The 15,522-nt window shown below is 38.9% G+C and overlaps 1 long non-coding RNA gene across 4 annotated transcripts in view; it reads right to left on the reverse strand.

Moving 5' to 3' along the window:
- Positions 1 to 15,522, reverse strand: part of LOC103349546 (uncharacterized) — a 97,044-nt gene that overhangs the window by 69,589 nt on the left and 11,933 nt on the right. For all 4 annotated transcript variants that reach the window (XR_007922547.2, XR_007922549.2, XR_517713.4 and 1 more), the window contains one exon: positions 10,605 to 10,673. This is a non-coding gene — a long non-coding RNA (uncharacterized lncRNA). The remainder of the gene's footprint in view (positions 1 to 10,604; positions 10,674 to 15,522) is intronic.

The following is a 15,522-nucleotide window of genomic DNA, read 5'->3' on the forward strand; positions in this document are numbered from 1 at the left end:
AAAAAACCTTTGTATACACAATTACATAGCTGAGAAAGGACTTCTAAGATCAATCCTATTCACAACAGCTACAAAAACATTAACTACCTCAGAATAAGTTTAATCAAGGATGCCAAAGATCTTTACAATGAAATTTACAAAAAAGAAAGAAAAAAGAGAGAGAGAGAAAAAGAGAAAGAAAAAGAGAGAAAGAAAGAAAGAAAACCAAAAAATGGAAAAATCTTCCATGTTCATGGATTGGAATAATCAATATCATCAAAATTTCCATACTACCAAAAGCAATTTACAGATTCAACATGATACCAATCAAAATATCAACATTCTTCTCAGATCTAGAAAAAAAGATGCAAAAATTCATATGGAAACACAAGAGACTCCAAATAGCTAAAGTGATCTTAATCAACAAACACAAAGCTGGAGGCATCATACACCAGATCTCAAAATATTCTACAGGGCAGTTATAACTAAAACAGTCTAGTACTGCCAAAATAACAGATGTGTACACTAATGGAACAGAATAGAAACTCCAGAAATCAATCCACACATCTACCACCAACTTATATTCAACAAAGGATCTATAATCAATCCCTGGAGAAAGGACATTCTCTTCAACAAATAGTCCTGTGAAAACTGGATCTCTGTGTAGAGAGGTATGAAACAAGACCCCCATCTTAAACCTTACACAAAAAACCATTCAAATTGGATTGAGGACCTAAATCTACAACCTGATACCATCTACTAGAGAACATTGGGGAAACCCTGCAAGACTGTGGCATAGGCAAAGACTTCTTGGAAAAGACCCCAGAAGCACATACAATCAAAGCCAAAATTGACAAATAGGATTACCTCACACTGAGAAGCTTCTGTGCTGCAAAAGAAACACTCAACAAAGTGAAGAGGCAACCGATAGAATGGGAGAAAATATTTGCAAACTATGCAAACAATAAAGGATTAATATGCATAATCTATAAGGAGCTCAAGAAACTCAACAACAACAAAACAATCCAGTTAAGAAATGGGAAAGGACTTAAACAGGCATTTTTCAAAAGAGGAAATCAAATGGGCAACAAACACATGAAAAAATTCTCAGAATCACTAGCCATCAGGGAAATGCAAATCAAAACCACAATGAGGTTTCACTTCACCACAATTAGAATGACTTGCATACAAAACTCAACAAACAACAAATGTTGGCAAGGATGTGGGTAAAGAGTCCCCTAATCCAGTGGAAGACAGTATGGAGACACCTCAGGATACTTCCACAGTGGAAGACAGTATGCAGATACCTCAGGAACCTCAAATGTAGACCTACCTAATAATCCAACCATCCCACTCTTGAGAATTTACCCAAAGAAATCAGCATAAGATAGAGTGATTTGTATACCATTTTTATCACATCTCAATTCATAATACCTACGATATAGCACCAACCCAGATGTCCATCAACTAATGACTGGATAAAGAAATTAGGTATACAAACACTATGGAATACTACACAACAGTAAAAAAGAAATGAAATCCCAGTGTTTGCAACAAAATGGATGCAACTGGAAGCCAGCCATTATATTAGTGAAATAAGCCAATCCCAAAAAGACAAATACCATATTTCTCCCTTATTTGTAGTAACTAATAGAGTGCCTAAGAGGTTATCTATAGAAGCGAAATTGACACTTTGAGATGTGATGATTTTGAACAGTCCTTGACTAAACTGTAATTCTTTTTTATCTTCATACTATTTGTTGAACCATTTACTTAGTATATGGTTAATCTTATGAGGATAACATTAACTGAAAACAGATCTTAGACTGGCACCATGGTGCAGTAGGTTAATCCTCCACCTGCAGCACCAGTATCCCACATGTTATCTATTTTGTATGCTTAATACATGTCATAATAATTTCCAAAAAAATTTTTTTAAACAATGAAGGTTATATCAGAGTGACAACTCATTAAAAGAACATCTTCTGTTTCCAAAATTATGGGGCCGGTGCTGTGGCGCAGCAGGTTAACAACCTTGCCTGAATAGCCAGCATCCCATATGGGCACCAGTTCTAGTCCCGGCTGCTCCATTTCCAATCCAGCTCTACCATGGCCTGGGAAAGCAGTAGAATATGGCCCAAGTCATTGGGCCCCTGCACCCGCGTGGGAGACCTGGAAGAAGCTCCTGGCTCCTGACTTCGGATCGGCACAGCTCTGGCCATTGAGGCCATTTGTGGAGTGAACCAGCGGATGGAAGACCTCTCTCTCTCTCCCCCTCTCTCTGTTTAACTCTGACTTGCAAATAAATAAACAAATCTTTAAAAAAAAAATTGTAAGAAGACTGTTCAGAGTGGTCTCTAACCCTGACCAACTTTTCTCTTGTTTTTGTAAGCCTAGTCATGAGTGGCTGGACTTAATGAATGATCCACCCCACTTAAAGCCAGGCAAGAGATTTCTGACAAATTAGACCTATTGTCTAGCTATACATGTCAGTCAAATTGTATGTTGTTGTTTTTCTTCTTCAGGTCTTCTACACAATGAAGAGGCAAGTTGTCATGAGCCCAATGTTGTCACTAAGTGCTTCCAGTTTGTCACCTTGAGTAGACTTTTGGTTCCCACCAGCTAGGCTGTAAGCATTTAGTATTGCCTTGGGCAAGTTACGAGGTCCTTCTTAAGTTTTCTCACCAATTACTGGAAATAACTACAGTGCCAAACTCACAGGGTTTTGTTTTGTTTTGTTTTTTTGAGGATGAATGAAATTTTTTTACTATCACTATTTACAAATAGCAGGGTTTTTGTACTGTCATAACAGGTTATGTACTGTTATAAACAAAAAGTGGTCATCACAGTCCTAGAACACTAGTAAATAAATGCATGATGAGCAGTTTTACTTGTAAGGTGAGATAGACACACAGCCACACTGAAGAGAAGTAAAATAATCCCCAAATACAAATATGATAACACTAAGAACTAGTACACGGCAGTGACAAGAACCTCTGAGGGGCCAGCACTGTGGCATAGCAGGTAAAGCTGTCACCTGTGGCACTGGCATCCCATAAGAGTTCTGGTTTGAGACTGGCTGCTAATTGTTAAATCAACAACGGGAGTCACTGGGTACATGCTCCCCACGTAGGATCTCTGTCCTTAATGTGTTTTACTATGAAACTTAAAAACAACACTACTAGTCGAACAATACCCTATACCTTGTGCGGTTGTGTGAGTGCAGCCTGTTGAAATCCTTGCTTAGTATATACTAAGTTGATCTTCAGTATATGAAGGTAATTGAAAATGAAACTCAATGAAGGGCAGGATGGGAGAGGGAATGGGAGAGGGGAGGGCCACGGGAGGGAGGGAGGTTGGGGGGGGGGGAAGCCGCAACAATACAAAAATTGCACTTTATAAATTCACATTTATTAAATAAATAAAAAAATAACTATATAACAAACAAAAAAAGAAAACAAAAAAAGAACTTAATACTTTACCCTTTTAGTATTTTTTAATGTTCTACTTAAAACTATTGGTTGAACTCTGTAATTAATACACAATTACTCTTAGGTGTTTAATTAATGCTATAACTAGTACTCAAATAGTATTTTACACTTTGTGTTTCTGTGTGGGTGCACACTGTGGAAATCTTTACTTAATATATGCTAAATTGATCTTCTGTATATAAAGAGAATTAAAAATGAATCTTGATGTGAATGGAAGGGGAGAGGGAGTGGGAGAGGGGAGTGTTGTGGGTGGGAGGGAAGTTATGGGGGGGGGAAGCTATTGTAATCCATAAGCTGTACTTTGGAAATTTATGTTCATAAAATAAAATAAAATAAAATAAAATAAAGAGAGACTTGCTGCTCCACTTCTGATCCAGCTCCCTGTTAATGCACCTGGGAAAAGAGAGGAAATGGCCTGAGTACTTGGGCCCCTGCACCCACATGGGAGACCCAAAGAAGCTCCTGGCTCCTGGCTTCCGATCAGCCCAGCTCCAGCCACTGAAGTCACTGCAAAGTGAACCAGCAGAGGGAAGATCTCTGTCACTCTGTCTCTAACTTTGCCTTTCAAGTAAATAAATAAATCTTGAGGGTCTCAACTATGAGTCTGTGCATTGTTTTTTGAAATTTTGTTAGGAAGTTTTTATTCAATCATGTGGAAGAACTGAATTAGTTCTTAGTGGAAGTGCAAGAAGGCATTTGAAGAAATACAGAGAAGGACTTTTAGTTTGCTAAAAAAGATCCATTACCAAAAAGAGGAAAACATGCTGATGGCCTCGCCTCCTTGGAAACCAAAATTATAGTTATTTCTACCAAACAGAAATTGTTTGGCTAAAGCCCCACAGAGAAGACTCACAATAGAGAATATTAAATACTAAATTTCATCAAGTCAACGGTTGCCTCATTTAACAGATTTCATAGGTCACAGAATTCAACAAAAATAACATTAAACCTAACATTTACAAGATGGAATGAACTGCAAAAAACATATTTGTAATATTAAATATTTCAAAAATTCATATTCTTTCAATTTTGATGCATATAAAAATTTCTGCCTTTTGAACTTTAACACAAAATTCTTGAATCAGCTCATGCTGTCATCCCCTGGACCATTTTAAACTTGAAAACTTGAATAATATAGTGTTTCTTCAACCCAAAGGAGTCATTTGTAGATCTCAACCTCAGGGAATTTTGGATCTTAAATCTGAAATATTTGGTTTATGGCTATGATTAAATCACAGAAATGAAATACATGAACTCTTGTCCTTTCTAGCCTGCACAATTCTAGGACATGTTTGAATCTGAGCTATCCTACAGTTGCAGATTCAAATGTAAAATGTGTTAAAACTTTTTCTAAGACTTTTTTCTTCCCCCATACTCCTTCCCTTTCTTTTGAGCATAGAGGCTAAGATAAAACTGACCCCACCCCTGCTAAATTGGCAGCTCAGGAGAACAAGTAGCAAGGGCTGCTGGATAAGAGAGGGGCACTCTCCTGGAGCTGTTCAGAAAGAGGATTCTAAGCTGCTAACAAGACAGGATAGACACAGAACTCACGGAATCAAGCCCTTCCTTACCCAACCATGAATCCATCTCTGATCACAAGCTGCTCTGTCCACCCAGCTCCAAACCAATCAAGAGCAAGAAGAGCCAAGACACTCATTGCAAGGATGGTGTTGCAGCTCAGTGAGTTAAGCCACTGCCTGCAACACCAGTATCCCATATCTGAGCACTGGTTCAAGTAGCTGCTCTACTTCCAATCCAACTCCCTGCTAATCTACCTGGGAAGGCAGCAGAAGATGGACCAAGTACTTGGGCCCTTGCCATCCATGTGGAAGACCAACATGGAGTTCACGGCTCCTGGTTTTAGCCTGACCCAGGCTCAACTGTTGCAGGAATTTGGAGAGTGAACGAATTGATGGAACATTTCTCTTTCTCTCTGTCTCCTCTGTCTCTGTCACTCTGCCTTTCAATAAAAAAAATCAATAAACAAGCCTTTTGAAGAAAAACAGATGCTCAATGTACTGGCTGGTTAAAAAATTGACAAGAGTTTCCAAATGAAATTATCTTCTCCAATTTTAAATAGATTTTAATTTGCTGCCTGGGTAATATGTCAACTTATTTACTGCCTTCAGTAATAATTCTCATTTATGATAGTATGCTTTCCAGAGTTTACCAAGATGAATATGACATGCAAACTGTCACAAAAATATTGAGCAAAATCATTAAGAAATCTAGTTTTGCTCATCATTTATTGTTTTATTTATTCCACTTAGTCTGCTGTTCCAGAATTATATGAATCCAGACTATGCTTGCTTTTGAAAGCCTAGATTTTAATTAGAAAAGGTAGCCTTTGGGGCTGGCTCCATGGCTCACTTGGTTAATCCTCCGCCTGTGGCACTGGCATCCCATATGGGCGCCGGGTTCTAGTCCCGGTTGCTCCTCTTCCAGTCCAACTCTCTGCTATGGCCCGGGAGAGCAGTGGAGGATGGCCCAAGTGCTTGGGCCCTGCACCTGGCTCCTGGCTTTGGATCAGTGCAGTGCCGGCTATAGCAGCCATTTGGGGAGTGAACCAATGGAAGGAAGACCTTTCTCTCTCTCTCTCTCTCTCTCTCTCTCTCTCTCTCTCTCGCTGTCTATAATCCTACCTGTCAAATTAAAAAAAAAAAAGGTAGCCTTCTCCACCAACATTTTATTCCACTCTCAATTTTTACTAGTATCAAATGTACTTTTGGACTCTTCTACAGCAAATCCAGATGTAGCTTAATCCAATTCGTTAAAAGAGCAATCCAGAAACAGAGAAGTTTTGGGGCTCACTGATCTCAGAATACAAAACTAATGAGTATTGTTCTGGTTCTCCTTCTCCCAGGATATATCCTGATGCACGACATAAATGGATTTACACCGTTGTCTGTAAAACTGAAGCATAATTGCTTACTACCTTCTCAATAGCTTTAAAAAAATAAAATAGATAATAATACTAAACTACATGTGTGTATAGATACATACAGGCATGACTGAGTACAAAATAATAAGCATCAAATTGTATAATGATACATCATTAGGCACTCTCAAAGGTAAAATCAGTTTTGCAAAGAAATAATTCTCCTTTAATTCTCCTTAATAATTGGTGGAAAAATGCATTCCTAACAAGATTTTAAGCTATGTAGTCCTAAATATTTATGAAACAATATATTTAAATCATGCAAAATAAGCAGTAAGAGTCTTGCTAGTCAAATGAGTAAATACTCCCACAATTACTGAACAATCTAGTTATTAATCTTTCCAAATACACACAGCTGTTGTGTTTAAGACTGACAAGTTACCATTACAGCCTAATCACTGATGCTTACTCTAGATATATGCAAAATACTTACAATAAAATGAAAGAATCCACACAACCCAATTGCTTTGGTACAGATAAATTCTATAGCTACTCCAACCCCTGCTATTTTATGGTTCTTTTTTTGTTCAGGGGAAATGTAATTGTCATGTACTACGCTCAACATCACAGAAAGAATAATTACAGTTCCCAAGTCAGTTTTGTTTAAACGCATCTGCAAATGTTCTTTGTCTGATTTTTTAAACTACTACCCCAACTCCCTACAACACACACACACACACACACAATTTTTGCCATTGCAAAATAAGTGTGAAGGAAATTTCAAAACACAGGGTAACTGATACAGATCATAAAGACTTCTTAGAAACTGGTTCTTCCAATTTCTTAGCACTTCATTGAACTTCCAGGGACATTACTAAATCTGCTAACATTATGTAGGACCTTCTTAAAGTCACCTGTTGGTATTTATTTCAGGATGTTTCTCATGGGTATTAAAGGATCACTATTTGATCATTTTATTTAAAATAGGTCAGGGACGGGCACTGGCAGTTATGGTTCCACTTGGGATGCCTACATCATTTTTTTAAAAAAGATTTATTTATTTATTTGAAAGGCAGTTACAGAGAGGCAGAGGCAAAGCCGGGGGGGGGGAGGAGGGGGACATCCATCTGCTGGTTCACTCTCCAGATGGCCACAATGGCTGGAGCTGTACTGATCTGAAGCCAGGAAACAGCAGCTTCTTCTGGGTCTCTCAGGCGGGTGTAGGGGCCCAAGCACTTGGGCCATCTTCTACTGCTTTCCCAGACCATAGGAGAGAGCTGGATTAGAAGTGGAGTAGCTGGGACTTGAACTGGTACCCATGTGGGATGCTGGCACTGCAGGTGGCATCTTTACCTACTACACCACAGTGCCGGCCATGGGATGCCTACATCTTGTATCATAATGCCTGGGTTCAAGACTTGGTTTTGGAGGCCAGTAACTGCCGCTTGCAACATGACCCCATAACACAAAATGCTGGTTCAAATCTCAGTTGCTCCACTTCTAATCCACCTTCCTGTTAATGAGCCCATAAAGGCAGTGGATGATGGCCCAAGTACTTGGGTCTCTGTCACCTAGGCATGAGACTCGAGTGAAGTCCTGGGCCCCTAGCTTTGGTCTGGCCCAGCCCTGGATATTACAGGCATTTGGGGAGTTGCCTAGTGGATGGAAGCATTCTCTCTCTTCCCTCCCATTCCTCCCTCCCTCCATTTGCCTTTCAAGTGAATGGATACATACATAAATATATCTTTTTTTTTTTTTTAAAAAAAAAAAGACCCAACTCCTACTTCCAGTTTCAGCTGTTCACTATGATGTCAGATCCTGGGCTCCTGGCTTCTGCCTGGTCCAGCCCTGTCTGGCTTTTGGGAAGTAGACCAGTAGATAGAAAAATCAATCAATCAATCACTCTCTCTAATAAATAATTAAATAAATGTTTTAAAAACAAAATAGGCCAAAAAAGTGGCAACCTTGAACAAGTCATCAATTGATGAAAGAATGTATCCAATAGATAGAACTGAAACCAGTAGACCCTAATCCTTATTCACTGGATTTGATCAAAGGGGCCATGTATTTATCTGGACTTTAAATTAATAACCTATATAATACTGGGACTGACAGTTCATCTCATTTCAAAAGATAGCTATGATTCTCATTTTACTTTATTAGCAATATTCCAGACTTAGAAATATTTTTATATTTTCAGAATTCTGGATTTCACAAATTGGCCTAAAATCCTTTTATTACTTGTTTTCTTCACACTGACCTTACTTCATGCAGAGACCGTGAGCTATGTAGTTTGAAGACATTTTGGATGATTTGAATGGTTTGGATTTATCAGTACCCATGTTTCAACTTAGTTTCTTAAGAGTTTAATCACACAAACTGTGCATTCTTCCTCTGCTTCTCTTCTTTAAATAGATCTTTCCTTTGTCCTTAAGGAAGTGTGGGTCTGGAATTAGACTGACCTGGGTTTGACCCCCTCTTTCCCAGGACACTTCCAATCCACAGGGAGTGGTTTCAGCTCTGCCCTCAGAACATGTCCTCCAGCTTCACTGCCACCACACTGGTCCAACCTCCCCCGAGCTCTAGGAATGAGCTTCTCCGGGCTGACCTGCTCCCACCTTGTTCTCGATAGTCTATTTCCCATACTAGAGAGCCCTGTACGACCTAGGATGTCTAATGTTCAAAATCCTCCATTCATTTCATCCATTCCAATGTTTGTCAGCCTACAGAGCCCCATGAGCGGGACCTCCCCTACCTTTCTGACCATTCTCCACCTCCACCTCCACTGCAGTCCCACCGGCCTCTTTGATAATCCTCAAGTGCACCGACACAACACACCTGCAAGTGCTGTTCTCTTTGCCTTGTGAATGCTGCGACCCAGATACTCCCATGGTACTCTCCTGTGCTTCCTCCAGGTCCTCATTCAAGTCTCTCCTTTTCTGATTGTCCCCGAAAAACAGGAACATGTTAGCTCTGTGCCTTTTTCATTATTATCTGTATCTCCTGTTCACTATCAATATATGAGGCATTTCTTTGTTTGTTGGCTTATTACATGGTTTTTCCCATTAGAATGCAAGCCTCCATGTACAAGGACTTCTTTTTTCCTTTGTACACCCAGCACCTAAAACAGTGCCTGCCTGGTGCATAGTAAGTGTCCAGAATATATGTGGTAAAGAAAACTTACTAACTCACTGTTTGACACTAACCAGATAAGTTTTACCTCTACACTGGGGCTAATAGCAAATAACTCAGAGTTACAGAAAGAATTAAATAGCACAATACCTGGCATGTTATATTTTTCAATAAAAAAAGTATTTCCTCTGAAATCACCAGGATTTATTCTGCAAGACAATAACTCTGAAAATGGTCACAAAACTCAGACTATATTTGTGGAAAGATATTTGACAGTAAAAGGAATTTATCCAAAACTTCATAAAGGTGGAGCAACATTTAATTATTTTCCAAAACTCAGTTCAATCTGAGAGATTCTTGTGAGGACTTTGATCCCCCTGAGAATTTCTACCCTGCATCCACTGTGGTCCACAGTGGACTGTGACTCGTTGTAAAATGAAACCACTAACAATCTATTATTCTTGCTCCATTATTTATCATTTTTCCTTACAGACAAGTCCTAAAGGCCATGCTTTTATTTACCTTTGTATTCAAATCAAAGAAATACTCAATAAATGCATATGGAATTAAATAAAGCATTTGAGGCACTTGCAAAGAAAAAATACAGAAAATGGCCTATCTGTGGAAAACACAGATGAGACACAATTTCATTACGTGACTGTAAAGCCAATGGTGAAAGGCCAAGGGCCGGGTTTTATGGTATTATGAATTGTTCAGGTGAACTATTGTGTAAACTATAATGATAAAAACTGCACAAAATAAAACACCAACGGGTAAAGACTCTGGAAAGAGACCACAAACCACACACAGTTTACTCTTGAAAGATTGCAACAACGGCAGGAAAGAAATTCAATTCGTGACTTTTCTGCCCAAGAAGTTTACAATGCCCAAAACTCCAGCGACAGAAAACTGCAGTGTTGCTGGTGACAGAAGGCAGAGTACAAAGCTATCAGAGTAGCTGGAATTTCAGGAGAAAATCTTGGAAGCAAGAGAACTATAAAAGAGTAGCGTCCAACTTCTGAATATAAACTCCACCCAAATCCTTTCTTGTCTGCAAAACCATAGTAAGCCAGAAAGACCGAGCGAAGACAACAAAATGTGAGCAGGAAAGGGAAAAAACTCACCTTTCACAGGCAGAATAACTTCAGGCAAGATGTGTGGCAGGCTGCTCCTTGACTGAGGGCCTTCCCAACCTGAATACAAGGCAAGAGGCAGAAAGCTGAAAGTTTACTGACACGACTTGCCAGGAATATTTGGCAATTTGGGGAGGGCTGAGAGGGGATAAATCTGAAATCAGTGGAATTACTGAGTGTAAGACCCATACCCTTGCCTAACTATGAAACTAAACAGACCATAACTGGAATGTACAGTAAGGAAGGAAAAATGTTGGACATGGTAACTAGATGTTATACACACATTCATTTCTTCACTTAGTTTATTTAAAAGACACATAATTCTTTAAAGCAAGTATCATAACACTTTGGTTACCAATATGAGGAAGAAACAGTAGCAATATAGATACTACAAACATTAAAATAATAAAGGAATATTTACATATCTTTATGCCAATAAATTGAATAGTTTGATGAAATAAGCAAATTCCTTGAAAGATACTATTTATTCTGATAGGAGAAAATTTAAAATCTAAATAGTCAAGTATGTATAGGAAAAATTAAAATAATACTTAAAATGTTTAACACACACATATGAATCCAGGCCCAAATGGCTCTACTAATGAATTGTGTTAAACGTTTAATAAATGTGGGCTGGTGCTGTGGCTTAGTGGGCTAAGCCTCCACCTGTGACGCTGGAATCCCATACATGTACTCATTCATGTCCCGGCTGCTCCTCCTCTGATCCGGCTCTCTGCTATGGCCTAGGAAAGCAGTAGAAGGTGGCCCAAGTCCTTGGGCTCCTGCAGCCACATGGGAGACCAGGAAGAAGCTCCTGGCTCCCGGCTTCAGATCGGCACAGCTCCAGCCATTGCAGCCAATTGCGGAATGAACCAGCGGATGCAAGACCTTTCTCTCTGCCTCACCCTCTCTCTGTAACTCTACCTCTCAAATAAATACAATCTAAAAAAATGTTCAACAAATAGTATCAGTTCTTTTTTATTTTATTTAATGAACATAAATTTCCAAAGTACAGCTTATGGATTACAATAGCTTCCCCCCCCCCATAACTTCCCTCCCACCCACAACACTCCCCTCTCCCACTCCCTCTCCCCTTCCATTCACATCAAGATTCATTTTCAATTCTCTTTATATACAGAAGATCAATTTAGCATATATTAAGATTTCCACAGTGTGCACCCACACAGAAACACAAAGTGTAAAATACTACTTGAGTACTAGTTATAGCATTAATTAAACACCTAAGAGTAACTGTGTATTAATTACAGAGTTCAACCAATAGTTTTAAGTAGAACATAAAAAATACTAAAAGGGTAAAGTATTAAGGTTTTTTTGTTATATAGTTTTCTTTTAATAAATGTGAATTTACAAAGTGCAACTTTTATATTATTGTGGCTCCCCACCCCCAACCTCCCTCCCTCCCATGGCCCTCCCCTCTTCCACTCCCTCTCCCATCCCGCCCTTCATCGAGTTTCATTTTCAATTACCTTCATAAATAGTATCAGTTCTATACAATTTTTAACTAATTTTATAAGATCAGTATACGTCAGTGCAAAAGCTGGATAAAGACATCAAGAGGGGCCAGCATGCACCTGTGGCGCTGGCATCCCATATAGATGCTGGTTCGAGTTCTGGCTGCTCCTATTTCCATCCAGGTCTCTGCTATGGCCCGAGTCAGCAACTGAGAATGGCCCAAGTGCTTAGGCCCCTGCACCCACACAGGAGACCCAGAAGAGTCTCCTGGCTCTCATCTGACCCAGCTCAGGCTCTTGTGGCCATTTGGGGAGTGAATCAGCGGATAGAAGGTCTTTTTCTCCGTCTCTCCCTCTGTCTATAACTCTGCCTTTCAAATAAATAAATAAAATCTTAAAAAGAAAAAAGGCATTGAGAAACAAAAGTGTAGCTTAATCTCTCCTAAATATAGACAAAAGGTTGGTGAGAGCTTAAATCAATCCTGCAACACATATAAAGTATAGTATGTCATGACCATAGTTATGTATCACTAATCCTAAAACTTCAAAGTTGATTTAGAATTCAAATTCAATGTATGATTCACTTTATTATAAGAATAAATGAGAAGCCGGCGCCGTGGCTCAATAGGCTAATCCTCCGCCTAGCGGCGCCGGCACACCGGGTTCTAGTCCTGGTCGGGGCGCCGGATTCTGTCCCGGTTGCCCCTCTTCCAGGCCAGCTCTCTGCTGTGGCCCGGGAGTGCAGTGAAGGATGGCCCAGGTGCTTGGGCCCTGCACCCCATGGGAGACCAGGATAAGTACCTGACTCCTGCCATCAGATCAGCCACAGCGGCCATTGGAGGGTGAACCAACGGCAAAGGAAGACCTTTCGCTCTGTCTCTCTCTCTCACTGTCCACTCTGCCTGTCAAAAAAAAAAAAAAAAAGAATAAATGAGAATAACCATGTGGTCACCTCAATAGATACAGAAAAGGTTTTTGGTAAAACACAGCATCTATTCATGAAAAAACTCTCAGCAAACAGTATAGGAAGGAGCATCCTAAAACTGAAACAGGGAATCTGAAAGCAAAGCTGCAACATCAACACTGACATTGAAAGCCTTGCTTTTTTCACATCTATTCAGCATTGTACTGGAAGCCCGGGACACTGCAATAAGGCAAGAAAAAGAAATAAAAAGCAAGACTGGAAAGGAATAAGAAAAACTGTATTAACTAACAGCATAAATGTGCATTTAGAAAATACTATGAATCCACAAAATAAACCACAAAATAAGTGAATTTAGCAAACTATAGAATACTAGGTAAATATTTAAAAATCAATTTTATTTCTGTAAACCAAGATCCACTAGAAATAAAATTAAACAATTATACACATGACAACATCAAAAACATGAAATACTTAGGGATAAATTTCATAAAAATATATAGAATGTCTGTACACTAAAAATTTCAAAATACTAATGGCAAAAAGCTGAAATAAATGGAGGGATGCACCAGGTGCACAGATTGGCAGTCTAAATATTAAGATGGAAATTCTCTCCAACTTGATTTAATGTAATTTTCATCAATAACTTAGCAGACTTTTTGTAGAAACTTACAAGTCAATTTTAAGATTTATATGACATTGCAAATGAGCTAGAAAACACTTTTGTAAAAGAAACAAATTTGGAAGACTTATATTGACTGATTTAAAGTATAAGGCCAACGTGATTCAGATAGTCTGTTATTGACATGAATGTATACATGTGGATCAATAAAACATTTTTAAAAATAAGTCAAATGTATGCCTTTAATTGATTTCCAAAAATGTTTGTCACTTAACCAAATGCTGCTGGGACAAATGAAAAAAATGGACATCAATACATATTCTGTACTATATACAAATATAACTAGATTAAAAATATTTATTTGATACGGAGAGATAGAGACAGCACCCATATGCTTGTTCACTTCCCAAATGTCTGCAACAGCAAAGGCTGAGCTGAGATAGAAGCTGGGAGCCAGGAACCCAATCAGCTGAGCCATCGCTGCTGCCTCCCAGTAGCAGGAAGCTGTAACCAGAAGCCAGAGCTGGGGATGGAATCCCAGTACTGATATGGAATGTGGATGCCTTAACTATTAGGGCAAATGCCTGCCCCAGGTAACTGAATATTGATAGCAGACCTGAATCTCCAAGAGCTAAAGCCATGAAACTTCCAAAAGAAAACAAAAAAGAAAATCATTGCAACCTTGAGATAGCAATGATTTCTTAGAGCACAAAATGCAAATAGTATAAAAGACAGAAACTCACAAATTAGACTTTCTGAAAAATTAAAAACCTTTGCTCTTTGAAAGACATCACTGGCCAGCATTGTGGCACAGCAGGTTAACCTGCAGCTTGTGGCACTGACATCCATATGAGCACAGGTTCAAGTACTGGCTGCTCCACTTCCAATCCAGCTCTCTGCTAATGCTCTTGGGAAAGAAGATGGTTCAAGTACTGAGGTCCCTGCCACCAGCATGAAAGACTTGGACGGAGTTTCAGGCTTCTGGCTTCTGCTGGAACAGCTGCGGCTGTTGCAGCCATTTGGGAAATGAATCAGCTGATGGGAGATCAACCTCTCTCTCCTCTCTAACTCTGCTATGCAAATAAATAAATAAATCCTTAACAAGAAGATAGATATCATTAAGAAAGAAAAATCAAAACCACAAGGTGGGAGAAAATATTTGTAACACATTTATCTGATAAAGGTCTGGTATTCCAAATATATACATACTTTTTAAACACTTTTACAACTCAGTAATATTAAGGTAATAATCAAAAACCATATTGACAAAAGCGTCAAATAGAAATCCTACCATAAAAGGCTGTTCATATAGCCAATAAGAAAATATTCAATTATCTTAGTCTTCAGAAGGCTGTAAATTAAAACCACAATGATATACCTCTATAAACCCATTAGAATAGTTAAAATTATTCTTATAACCTGACAAATATAAATGTTGTTGAAGACATGGAAATACTTAAATGCTCATATATTACTGGTAGTCATTTAAAATAACAGAAATACTCTGGAAAATACCCTGGCAGTTTCTTAAAAGGCTAAATATACATGTAATCGTACAACTCAGCCATTTCCTCCTTTCTTCTCATGAGAAATGGCTACTACCTAACGACTCACATGTAAATATCCATATCAGCTTTACTTAGAATGGCCTTAATGTGGACTCAATCCAAATGTCTGTCAACAGGTAAATGGATAAACAGAGTATGGTATAGTCATGCATTGCCTAACTACAATGTATCTACATTGTGAGAGATGTTAGGTAATTTTGTCACTGTGTAAACATCAGGTGCTATGGTTTGAGTATGATTCGGCCCCTAAACCCAAGCAGTTATTTCAACCCCAAAGTATTAAGTTAAAGGCATCAAGAGGGTGGAAACTTAACCCAGTGACAGT

Source organism: Oryctolagus cuniculus, chromosome 14 (assembly GCF_964237555.1).
Source record: "Oryctolagus cuniculus chromosome 14, mOryCun1.1, whole genome shotgun sequence".
NCBI lineage: Eukaryota > Metazoa > Chordata > Mammalia > Lagomorpha > Leporidae > Oryctolagus > Oryctolagus cuniculus.